This window comes from Stegodyphus dumicola, chromosome 10 (assembly GCF_044657685.1).
Source record: "Stegodyphus dumicola isolate Sdum_Otavi_A_Nest chromosome 10, ASM4465768v1".
Lineage (NCBI taxonomy): Eukaryota > Metazoa > Arthropoda > Arachnida > Araneae > Eresidae > Stegodyphus > Stegodyphus dumicola.
Genome location: NC_140777.1, coordinates 167,566,711 through 167,580,576, shown reverse-complemented (window position 1 = coordinate 167,580,576; position 13,866 = coordinate 167,566,711). Strand labels below are relative to the sequence as shown.

Genomic DNA, 13,866 nt, shown 5'->3' with positions numbered 1-13,866 from the left:
CATGAATACATCTTCATGCACAACCATATCTTCGCGAAAATTGTACTTTTTGCTCTGTATGCGGTAAAAATGTTTCATATTATATCAGCATATTCATTCAAATAAATTCATCCTTACTTCAAAAATAATAAAGTCATATTTCAGCAGTAAAATAATTGCTAACATGTGAATTGCACTGATATCAGAAATAGGATTTTTTTAAGTATATAAAACGCATAATTTAATAACTTGCTTTATAGATTAGTTTCATTTTTAAATATTTTGCTATATTTATAAAAATATTTTAAGTATTAATTATTTTAACAAAATTTTGACAATAATTTAGCACGTATTTTAGTACTAATTAAATTAAATAATTCAAGCATTTATATTAAATTTATATTTCATTAAATGAATCTACCTTAGATTAATATATTTAACTAAAATAAAGTAATGAAACATTGCAAAATATATCTTATTTGGACTTCAGATTCTTGAGAGGACAGATTTAGTCTCTTTTCATTCTAAAAGTGACACTGATCTATGAAAAAGATGCTAAAACGACCACGTCGAAAAGCGTTCATATCATGACGTTTCAGCGACGTCGACAAATTGCCAGGAGCAATGACAAATACTTTGCGTTTTCGCAACGTTGTAAAAGACGTCGTAAATGTTACCACTTTGCAACCTCTCGGACCAGTTTGCAACGTCGTTACGACATTGCTGTGCTACTTGGGTGGTAACATTGGCTTCTGTGTCTATGGTCATATTACGAGGAATTCCATTGATATGTCCCATTATGAAACGTCCGTTACTGCCGCCACTCACTGCAGAAATCGGAAGCGCTTTAAACTGGGTTTTTTCATTATCTGGCAACCTCAGCCCCGCGAGATGGCCGCTAATTAATTTTCCTCCTTCTTGATAGGCGCGGTCTTAACATCCGTGCCCTGGGGTGTTCTGCAGTTTCTTCGTATGTGTCCTTCAGCACCGTAGTTCCAGCACTTTAGTGTTTGTTTCATGTCGCACATATTCCGCCTCAAGGTATTGACTTGTCTAGTTAAATCGTTAAGATGAGCAGTCATTTGATCCACTGGCTCTTGTACTTGAGCGGCTCTGACTGGTTGGCGATCTTCGCAAATTGCTAGCTGGGCTGCCTCGAATTTCATGACGTACACCAAAGCGCGTTTTAGGTCCTTGACATCCGCCTTTCGTAGAAATTTCCGTATTTCCGAATCCTGAATGCCATCGATGACGTACTTCAGGTAGATTATTTCCCCTGTTTCTCTCGGGCACTCCGTAAAGGCGAGGTGAGACAGCCTTTCAATACCCGTGGAGTGTTTCTGTGGGCTTCTGTTGACGGGATTTTAATTGAAGCCTACTGTAGTCTTTTAATCATTTCTCTCCAAAGCGCCGGACAGAACTTCGAAATCTAACCTTTGGTTTTCTGGGAGGTTTTGAAGGATATCTGCTGCAGCTGCTCTCAGAGAAGCGGCGAGATAACAGGCCTTAGTTTGTGAATCCCATCCATTCGCGACTGACACTATAGAAGATTGTGTCTTATACACTGCCAAGTGTTCTTCCCATCATATGTAGATAGTTTCAGAGAGGGACGCGCAGGCATCGATAAAACTTTAAAACCATTTGTACTGCTCCTTGGCCACCGCAGAAGCCCTGTCATCGATTTGGTGTTGGGCTGCAGAAACTCTTTCTTCAATTCGTTGCTCCACCGCAGAAACTATTTCTTGCATTTCTCCAATTCTCTCTTTAAATATGTGTATTCTTCCTTCCCTAGCCTCGAACTTGTCTTCTATTATGCAAGTAATTTCTCTTTCCATTTCCTGTTTAATAGATCTCATCTCTTCTTTAACGTATTATTCCATCTTTCTTGAACGATTTTCCTCTCTACTTTAACGGATCCTTGGCCGGCTTGAACGGCTTTCATCTCTTCCTTAACGGATTCTTGGTCGAAATTCATTTGTTCTTGACCAGCAACCATCTTTCTTTGACTGATTTCATTTCTTCTTTAACGGAATGTTTTATCTCTTCTTTAAATGTAGTAAAAAACTTCAAATAGAACACAATTCAAACGAAGAGAAAGCTAATCCGATCTCACCGCGAATTCGCTACAATTAGCAACAAGAACTAAGTAAACGATTAAACTGAGAGGTGGATCGACAATCATTTATTCACTTCTGGTACACAACTACAAAGAGAGTTTTAACCAATATATTACATATTAATAACATATTAACATTTGCTTGAAAAAAATATGATGTACACTAGTACATCGTCGCACGAAGGCGGAAATATGAAGATGAGTGTTCATGAGGTAATAAAATACACTAAACGTAATACACTAAATTAGAATAGTAGTAATACAGTAAAATACACTAAACATACTAAGCAATGCATAAATTATTTAAGAAATGCTCAAAAATAAATGAATAAATAATAACTCTCTCGCAAAAATAAATAAATAAACACTTCAAGTAAATATATATGTAAAATGTATTTATTTCTTTTGCAGCAATTTGTTGAAATGATACATACAGTATTTATTCTCATTCAGTAGATAAAGGCTTTCGAAAAGATGTATATGCAGTCTGTAGATAATGCATTTGTTCCACGCATAGGTGCATTAAAATTCGCATAGTATTTGATGTCGCATCAAACTATCACAATCTTACAAAAATGGACGCTAATTCAATGGCTTTTTTCAGACATTGTAGCTTAGCAGCTCTGGTATATCACAAAAGTATTTCAAGCACTCAGGATTAGTGATATTGTTCACTTGAGGAATCTGGTTGGTTGCCACTATCTTTCGAACAACACCTTCTAGTCGCTTGTTATTCACATTGTACTGAAAAGAAAGGGATAAAACAACTATAATAATCAACGATCTGATGTTAAAAACACATGTGTGAAGAGAGCACTTACATACCACTTGCAGAAAAATACCTCTGAAGATAATGATTGAAATTATATGTTCTCTGGCACATTATAACTCAAAAGACGAGCAAACTACCTTAACAATTCTGGAGTTTTTCAAAAGGCATCTTTATACATATTACATATTTATAAGTAAAGTCGGTAAAGAAATAGGAGTGGATTGTTGTTTATATCATGTATCAAGCAATAAATAGAAATGTAGTATTTCTGAAGATAATTAATGATAGAAATGGCACCAGTTTATTGGTACTTTATAAGCCAAAATACGGCCAAAATACCTTAATTCTGGAGTTTGAAAAGGCATCTTTATATTTATTACAAATTTATAGGTAATGCTGGTAAAGAAAAATGAATGGAAATGTAATTTATATCCTGTATCATGTAGTAAATGGAAATGTAGTGTTTTGTTTCAGAAATTCATGGAAAATACTTTTAAAATTGTAAAAATGATATCTGTAGGAAAAATACATATGAGGGAAAAATAGTTTAAGCAGGCGTTCGCATATTTGCAACAAACAGGAGGAGCACAACAGTCATTATTTGTCAAAAAGCATGTGAAAATTATGAAAAACATCAACACTTCAAAAGTTTTTTGAATTCTGTAAGCTTTCGTTCCATAAACGAACAGTAATTTATAATAAGAAGAGTGGAGAAAATTAACGTAATTTGCACAAAAGGTTAACTTCAGTTCGAAAGAATAAGTCAGTTGCATCCCTGAAGCATCATCACTGTTCTTGAACATACCTAAAATATGCAGCAACACAGCAGAAAGCGCTGTGTCATCCTTAGTTTTTAGCACCACGTTGGTCTCCGGGAGCCATCTATGTTTGGCAATGAGAACCATCTGTTAGCTTGTCTATACCAGGGAATCCCAACGGAGTCGGTATGGTAGGGTGTGTGTGTATTTAATTGTGGCAAAGCACACTAGGGCTATCTGCCTAAGGGGAGGGATGCCTTCGTGGATGACTTTCTAAGGGGAATTAGCTCGTATACACTTTATACATGGGGAAACCACGGTATGGTAGGGAACAGTGATGATCAGGGTTTCCATAGCCGAATATGCACAGCAAATTTATCGGCGGAATGAAGATCCCATTAATTATAAAAATTATTCATATTATAAATTTGATAATTAATTGCTTATTGATACAAAGCCAAATCATCTAAGGAATATATCATACGAAATAAATATAAGGAGAATAACACACGCAAATTATTTAATTTATTATAAAAACCAATAATATTTTTATGCAAAAAGTGCAATATAAAATGTAAAACGCAGGATTACAAGATAACACAACTAAAAAAGCAAGACAATAGTATTGAAGAAAGATGTTCAAGCGCAAGTTTAATTCAAAACAGAGGGGTGCGCTAAATCCTAGAAGTTAAAGCTTATTCGATAGAAATATCCCAAAATAAAAGTTATTACTGAAACATTATTATATTTTCTCTTTTCTAACCTAGTCGCAGGCTTCCGTCAAGTGAATAATTTAATACGGAGATCATGAAACGGGTTAAATAGTTTTAAAAGATGCGATTTAAGAATTACGCAGTTTTATGCCAAATATTAAAATAGATTCATCAATACATCAAACGCAGCCGTAACATTCATTAAAATAGGGCTTTTGTGCGATTAGATTTGGTAATTTTGATTCTGAAAACTTAATTATAATATTTCTAAAATTAAAGAATAATATTTCAAAAAATAATAAAACAAAACCATTTTTTAAAGCTTTTATTCCTATTCGTAGTCTAACTGATATCTTTATATGTGTAATTATTTATATTATGATTGCGTTGTAGTCTGTATATTATAAAGAAAAATGTAAGGGTGTCAATGAAGAAAACCATTCTTTCAAAAGAGGTCGATGGAAGAAAAGGCTTGGGAATCTCTGATCTGAACAGTTAGTTGCTAACGGGGATGTTCGCCAAGAAATTGTACCTCTAAGGATGTTGCTCTTTCTGCGTCCTCTGTTTCTAATGAAGAAGAACAAGCCGGTCCCGTGATTTGTCTGTATATATTAAACAAGAAAAACATTTTCCTTGATTTAAGCATCTTAGTTGTTAAGGGAGCGATGTTCGTGGTTTGCTAGCAAAGCCTGATGTTCTTTGGCCCCGATCACGATGGAACATAGGACCCTTTGGACTGTAGTACAATGCTAAACAGATCACACTAAAACAGTTCTCGGAGGGTAAGAGAATCAGAGGCAACGCCTTACTGTCCCATGGGAACCTACTCATCCCCAATATTAATAAACGCCGAAGTAATTTAGAAACAAGTTTCTTTTTCCGAATTTTATTTCCTTGCATTCTTTACTTCAGTTTCACAGACATTTATTTGCACTTACAGGAATATCTGGCACTTCTAAAATGACTTGCGGCACGCAGTCTTCCCACAGTTCCCTATCGATGGTGAGGGCGATTTTTTCTCTGAGTTCTGGAGTGAATGTAAAACCCGGTTTCAGCTTGACAAAGAGAACAACTCTACATTCGCCATCGTTCCTACTCTGATTGACACATATGTAGTCCATGATCTCTTCCATTCCGTGAACTGTAAATAAATAAACACAAATAAACTGTACATTTTGAGAAAGGAAAAGAGTCTTTCATGCATTGTTTCATTTAATATCGTTAAGTGAACATAAATTTAAAATAAAACAAAACTTATAATTTAACTATTTGTATTAACAAGAGATGAACATTTAGTTTTTTTGGGGGAGGAGGGTAATTCTTAAGCATACTGCAATATTTAAGAATCTGAAATGTGGTAATTATCAAAACTTTGATATACAGAAATGTTTGGAAGCACTGAAACTTTGCTATATGCAAAATGAGAGATTTTTTATCAAAGAAACAAGTTTTCTCAAATACCAAGTAAAAAGGATTCAGGATTTTAGAATTTTGTACAACTGCAATTTTTAGTTCAAGTAAAATTTTAGAATTCTTAAATGAAATCTCATTAGTAATCTCTGAAATCTTACTATACTAATGTTTGTGAAAAATGCAATAGCTTCCCAGACCAGCAGTCGCCAACTTTAGAACTTCATGGACCACTAAATGTAAAATTTTTTATTTGGCGAGCCACTAATATATGTTTAGAAAACAAAGATAAATACATTTATATAATAGCAATCAGAAAACTTTTATTTTATTAATATAAAGTGCATCCATTAAAGGTAACAGAGTTATAGAGTAATTATTTAAAGAAATGAAAAATTTAGGTTTATTTAAATATTACACATTTTTTAGTGTGATATTTGTTCCTGTTTGTTTGAAATCAGTTTGTGGATTTTTGGTTCTAGTGATATCACTGCAAGACGAAGAGCCACGTTTATTTCAAGCCGTGACCTGTACCAAGTTTTAACAGCTGTTACAGAAGAAAATGTCTTTTCGCAAAAGCAGATTGCTGAAACTTGAATTAAAATTTTCATAGCTTTTCCACTGAGTGATGGGTATTCATTCTTTTTGTAGAGAGACAATAATGAAGTCTTTATAAAGATGACTAGAATTTAGTTTTTGAACTGTCGCGCAAGACCGATCTATCTGCCTTTCTTTTTCATTCATGCTTAATTTGCTATCTTCAGTGTTTGCTGAAAATGAATATAAATTATCCACATATTTCCATGCCTAGGATCTTCTTGCTTTAGGTGATATAAACCAAACCATTCTGTCAATGACTGTAAGTGCTGTTGAATAATGGATACCACTTGCTGGTTTAGATCGTTCTCTCTCATATTTTCAATAAAATTTATAGGCATTTGTAGATTTCTACAGCGTTTGCCACAGTGATGTATTTTTTGAAAAGCATCTACTTTACTCGTACTGTAAACATGTGTTTAAGTTGTTCTTGTATATATTTAGTTCGGTTAACAACGCTGATGGAACGAGACGGCTCCCGACCTAATGCGAACTAATAGGCGCCAAGCGGGATTAAGTGCCGCCCCGCCCTTGATCAATCGACAATGTTGCGACCCCACAGGGTAGACAAGGCAGTACCAGTATAGTCCCTGCCGAGCCTTACTCTGTCCGAGAGCCCTCAGGCCTTCTGTGAAGTCTGTTATTATGCCCCCATGGTTGAGACTGCCTAGGTGCAGATCTTAACCAGTATTTCCCAGGCGTTCGCCTGAGTCAACCCCGGGGGAGAGTTCGGTTAACAGAGGAAATTCATCCGCCAGGTATGCAAGATTGGCTACCCACTTATCGTCGGACTAGAGTTCTTGAAACTCCGCATTATTTTGCTGCTGAAAAATAATTTGATTTCTTCGCGCAGGACGAACATTCATGTCAGTATTTTGCCCCTCGAAAGCCATCTCACCTCAGTGTGAAGAAGACGGTGAGGTGAGGTGAAGAAGGTGAATATTGGGAATCTATTTCCCCTTCACAAAGTACTTCGAATAGTCGAGGATTAAGCGCTTTGTATCGAATTTAATTTGTGATATTAATAAAATCTCGTAATACTTGGTGTAGTTCTGGGGACATTTTCTTTCACCACAAGATGTTCACTATGTGTAATGCAGTGTGTGTGGACAGAAAGTCTGGGTGACTAACATTTTTCATCTTTGCAACACCTCCTGAGCGATGCCCAGTCATGTTTAGTCATTTCCTCAATTTCGGGCTTAACAGTGTTAGCAGACATTTTACTTTCAGTTTCTGTACAGCTTTTTCTCCAAAAACCTCTTTACAGGCTTGGAATACGCAAGGCTTGAATAATTTTTCTCCGATCGTATATGGCTTTTTGTTTTTCTGTGTTTCATGTGCTATCAGATAGAAAGCCTTTGAAAGGGATTTACCTTATAGAATCATATTTCTAAGGTACCTACTTATTAGTTCAAATGGGCTTTGTCCCTGAAGGACTATTGCTTTCGTTTTGCGATTTTACGTTGAAATGTCCGTTTCACTTTTAAAACTGTTGCCACCAAATGCTAGAGTCCTGCATTATATTTGAAAAAATTCAATAATGAAAAATCTGAATAAATGTATGTATGTTCCTCGCATTGTGATAAAACAACGGTTCATAGAGCCATCGAATTTTGAATGATGTAATTCTCCTACGAATATGAGCATGTGGAAGACCAAATGTGAAATTTGGAATTTGTTTTATTATCGATTTCATATTTTTTAAATCTTCAACGCTTTAAAAGCGAGCAATGGCAACACTCTACGGGGTAAAAAACCTTTTTATCTCCAGCGCGTGGAACTGTGTATCGGAAATTCTAAAGATAGTCTCATTTAAAAATTATTTTGAGACATTGCTATTGAACTGAATTTTATGGTTTAAGTGCAAAAGTGATATTTAATAAATAAAGGTAACACACAAAACGTTAAAAAAACGCCCCTTTGGACTTCATTTAAAATCTGAAACGTTTCAGTTTTTTTTTTTTTTTTCATATTTTCACACATTTTTTTGAAAATATTTAAGTAGTTTTTTAACTAAATCTTGGTGTTTTGATTTCAAGTGACTTTCGAGTTTTGAAGGCTTCATGGCATTATTAAACAAACTCTCATAATACCAAATGGCCGTAGATTCAGCTAACTACCGGGTTCTGGAATAAATCTAAATTTCAAGTAGTCTGGATCACATTTTCTTGTTATTTTGGGTTTTTGCTTTGGGCCTGTAGTTTGAACGTTCTTTCTAACGCTGTCTAACCGTGACGAGGAATGTGGACGCTTTGATTCATTCATCACCTCTGTTAAATGAAGTAATACCATTTTCATTAGTTATTATATCTTTAGTTTTACTAAAGAAATGGAAAATATTCGCTTGCTTTTTCTCCCTCATTATGCGTCTTTATATTTTTTATTTGAATTTGAAAACCATAAAAAAATTAAAGAAAATTATTAATGAGTAAAAAATGTCCTTAAAAATGCATAAATTATGTCCTAATTTTTCTGCGGACCATTAAAAATATTTCACGGACCACCGGTTGGCGACCGCGGCTCCAGACCATGATGCTAGGCGTTTATGACGCTTGATAACACATTGTGGAAGCAGACGTTTCCCTCTGCAATGTCTGATGTTTACTATTCCATCATTGTACTCCATTGTACATCATTGTAGCGAGATTCATCGGAGAAAATTCTTTGTCACAGGGCACACCACGCATTGTGTTGCCGTGCCCATTGAAGTCGGAGGTGTCTGTGATTCAGCAACAGGGAAATCCTGCGCAGTTCATGCTGCAGCGGACGAAGAACCCTTGCACGCAGTTCATGCTGCAGCGGAAGGCGACGAAACGTAGAGCTACACTACACAACACCTGTAGCCATGCTGCAACGTTGTGCTAACACACGGCAGGGCGCTGTAAGATCCGTCACAGCCATGCGGATGAAGTAGCTACCTTCCTGTGCCATTGTAATATTGCGTACCCCACTTCCAGGATTTCCCCTTACTTGGTTCTTCTCTGTCCAGGTTGCGATTGCTAGGTATGGAAGCCTTCGCTTTTGGCGAGGCATATTGATCACTAATTAAACGTTTACCGCAGACAGAAAAGGATAAACAGATTTCAACGCAACTTTACAATTCTTTATGGAACAAGCGACCGGCGCATGCACAATCGCTTTGTAATTCTAATTATTTGCATGTCTTGTCTCACTTTACATTTTCTGTAAGTTTGGTTCAATTTGCATAATTCCTTCATGGTGTTGCAATTCTAACAAACATTAGTGTATTACCTATATATGATATTAATTAAGTAAAATAGAGTTAAACGAAATACTTTTTGTGCATAAAAATTATATACTTACTGGCAAAATAAACATCTCCAGCTGCAAAGCGATCACCATATTGAATTAAAGTATCATCACTAGAAAAATGAAGCAAAGAACTGAAATTAATGAACAGATGTATTTAAGAATTTTGATGAGCGTTATTTCATTAGTTGCAAATAAAACACTTTTCTTTTAACTTCAGTAACGGAATAAATAAATCAAACATGGAGGTAAGAATAAAAGGAGTGGTCAGACACGCACTACGAGTGAAGCACTGCTCCCTGGCCTTGGTCTCCAGATGGGGAGTATTTGCACATACAACAGTTCCACAGAAATCGGAAAGCGGAACACTTCCGCATAAAAGAAACATTCAATTATTGGATGGATAATAGAAATTTGTATAGTTCAGTGACATTTATGCAAAAATCAAATCTTGGTTATTTTTTGATAACTTGCAACAACGATATTGCGATACCTTTAAAATTGTATACGTCTTTCGATACCTTGACAGAGTGTTCGCTACTCTTATTCTATGTTCAAAACACCAAAATGTTTTAAATAAAATACGTTTTGTAATCCACGTATTATCATTTTATTTTTCTACAATTGAAAAATAATCACTTTGGGTTAACTAAAAAATTTTAAAAATAAAGTACTGTCTCTCTTTCTTAAAATTTTATTTAGCAAAATGTTTAATTAATGACTAAATGTAATACAAAATCATGAATGAAAAATCTTTGTTATTAAATACATATACTTGAATAGCGATCTGCTATTTTTGAAAAAGTTTCAAGACATGAAAAAAGCATCAGCAAAGTTATTAATAGGTATATCAATATAATTTGAATATTGTTTCCTTCTGAACTATCACATAGTATGCAAATTTCAGGTGTTTGTGAATTTAGATTAATTAGTTGTTTTAACTGTTTTAAAAAATGAAGCAATGTTATGCAGAGTAAGGCAATCAAGGCTGCGATCTGATGACAGTGAGGTTAATGTTTAAGTGTGAAATTAGTAGTTATTATTTATTATATTATCAGAGAACTCTTAAACTGGGTAAAATCGCTAAAAGAGCTATTGAATGCTCTGCCAAAATCTATTTACTAGAAAATTTGAACTTGATAATGAATGTATCCTAAAACGAGTTTTAAGTCAAAAGTTTGAAATTGATGGCTAGTTGTAAATATGAAATTATGCATGTTAAAATACTTGTAATTAGGCAATTAGGCATATAGGTCTGGTTAACTTTTCGTTCAATGTAATTTTCATTCAGGTTATAATTACACATATTTCTTATGTAAAAAATTCTGGTATATGATAAATTATTGCATATTACTTTACTCGAAAATGACAGTGAATGCACGGAAATTAAAGATTTGCACATGCCGGAAATAAAAAATATGAAATATGTATGGGTATTTATGCATATGTTTGAAAAAAGCATGTATCTGTCTTTAACAAATGACGTAAATATTTATTAAATTATTTATGAATGCATTTGAAATGAAGGTTTTATTTATTCATAAACAACTGTGAAGAAATCTAATTATTAAATATACCTAAATTTATAATGATTATGAATATTATCTAAATATATAATAAACTTAACATTTAATTGTAAACATAAATTGAAATTCTGTTGACAAATACGTTTATAATACTATTTAAGCAAGAATTGTTTGTACTGGAAAGCAATCTGTTAAAAGGTACTTTAAAGCAATTTCTATGAGGCGCATACTTAAGGAAGTAGCAAAGAAGAGTTTTTAGAATGTGTATTGTTGAAATGAAGGGTAACAAAATCTGTTAAGCATTAAAAGAATTATTTCCTTACATTTTATAATAACTCAGTTACAAATTTTAAATAATATTAAAAAAAGAATCCTTTTTCCCTTTAAAAAATATCTATAAAATGTTAAGTACATAGAAATCAGCACCAATATTTAACATATTTCGCTATTAAAATAAAAGGTGCTCTAATTTGAAATGAACCGAACAGAGCATTAATTATAAATTTACTCAGATTTTCGATTTAAAAGATGCCTCAGAAGCTAAAAAATCATATTTCAGAAAGTACTTTAGGAAGAAGCTCTGTAAATAGGAAAGAAATAATGAGTAATTTTAATATTAATAATACAACAAACTTTGATCTTAATTTTTGCAATCCTTAACCGAATAAAATCGAATTACCTTAATTTTTTTCTAATGTAATTAATGAAAGCTTGTAGAAATATTTCATTAAAATTAAATTATTTTGAGCAAACTGTTCTGGAAAATGTATAGCATTGAATTTCGTTCAGCATAAAATGCTAAAAAATGCATTCGTTTCACCTACTTAGGAGTCTGAAATATTGCAGAAAAAGAAAATAAATACATTTATAAGTATATTCAGGACGTAATTATAAAATGTTTAGATCCGATCATGTCAAAACCCATTGATCTTAATGGTTAGTCACTGAATGTTTTGGTTTCCATGAAGGGATCGCCACTGCTTCAAAGCAGTGAATGAGGAAAACCTGTTAGGGCCTCTACTCTTACTTCCTACCTTCAAGAAATAAAGTCACAATATGTTTTTTTTTTTTTTTTTTTTTTTTCAACTACTCTGGATTTGAAATTTAAATGATCTTTGCACGAAATTATAGCTGTAAAAATGATCTATCTGCCAACATGAATGTAATTCATATTAGTCCCTGAAATTACAAAAAATTCACTTTTTTTTTTTTTTTTTTTTTTTTTTTTTTTTTTGGATATTTTTCAAATGGCTCTTAGCAAAACCATTTAACATAGAGAATTTTAATTTTCAGCTTGTATTAAATACAGCAACACGTTCAAACTCTGAAATAAAAATAGCAATCTTCGAAACAATTCTTGTAATAGATTTATACGAATATGAAATACTGAAAATGAAAGAATTTTAAGTTGTAGAAAGGAAAAAAAATGAAAGGAAGTCAGAAAAGACGAGAAACTATACTTAAATATATATATATTTTTAAGAATAGATTAACATACATTTCAAAATGCAAATATATCACTTACAAAAAATTTATGTTTTATTTTTGCAATTACTTTCTGGCAACACACTATTCATATATTTAAAAATCGTGTAAAAATATTCTTTTTTAATCAAAATAACATACATTTATTAATCCTTCTAACGTCTGAAGATCTAATAGGTTTTCGATCTTTGTAGTTCATGAGACGCCTATGAACAAGAACGTATTGTTTTAAAGTTATTATTACAAAATGCCCCTAATATAATATGCCCTGATACTTTTATTTTCAATATGCGCTAATGTTTTGAGAAAATACTTTGCGTTTGTTTCCGTATGGAATTGCAAAATTTATCCAACGTCTAATATTACGTTATCTTCTCCAACGTATCATAATATCTTACTCAGATTATCTTAGTCATAGCATCTCATAACAAATCAATGAGGATACAGAAGTAACATTAAAAGAAATTACTCAAAATACTTTTGTCTGAGCTCTTTTGAATTACTTCTTTTTGAGAAAAATAAGACAGGTTATATAATGTACGGATATATATATTTGTGCAATCAATAAAAGTATATTTCTTTCACTTCCTTCCATATTCTGACCGATGAGACTCGGATGCCTTCGGTTTACAGGTCGAGTTATTGGAACAATTAAATACCAGTCTGGTTTTCGTTTCTACTGTCTCGTGGTTTTAGTATTTTTCTGATATTGAACTTGTTGAAAAGAAAAAAATAATTTCTTTAGTTATTTCTTCTGTTATTATATTATCCTTTTGTTACAAGAGATCTACCACAACGTAAAGACATCTCTTTTTCCAGAGCATTTTATTTTATTATTACTCAAAATACTTTTGTCTGAGCTCTTTTGAATTACTTCTTTTTGAGAAAAATAAGACAGGTTATATAATGTACGGATATATATATTTGTGCAATCAATAAAAGTATATTTCTTTCACTTCCTTCCATATTCTGACCGATGAGACTCGGATGCCTTCGGTTTACAGGTCGAGTTATTGGAACAATTAAATACCAGTCTGGTTTTCGTTTCTACTGTCTCGTGGTTTTAGTATTTTTCTGATATTGAACTTGTTGAAAAGAAAAAAATAATTTCTTTAGTTATTTCTTCTGTTATTATATTATCCTTTTGTTACAAGAGATCTACCACAACGTAAAGACATCTCTTTTTCCAGAGCATTTTATTTTATTATTATGATAAAACATATCTAAAAAGATGATAATG

General features: G+C 33.0%; 1 pseudogene; it reads right to left on the bottom strand.

The window, feature by feature from the left end:
* Window positions 1–2,695: 2,695 nt before the first annotated feature.
* The window catches only part of LOC118204618 (acetoacetyl-CoA synthetase-like), a 73,299-nt pseudogene continuing 62,128 nt past the window's right edge, over window positions 2,696–13,866 (bottom strand).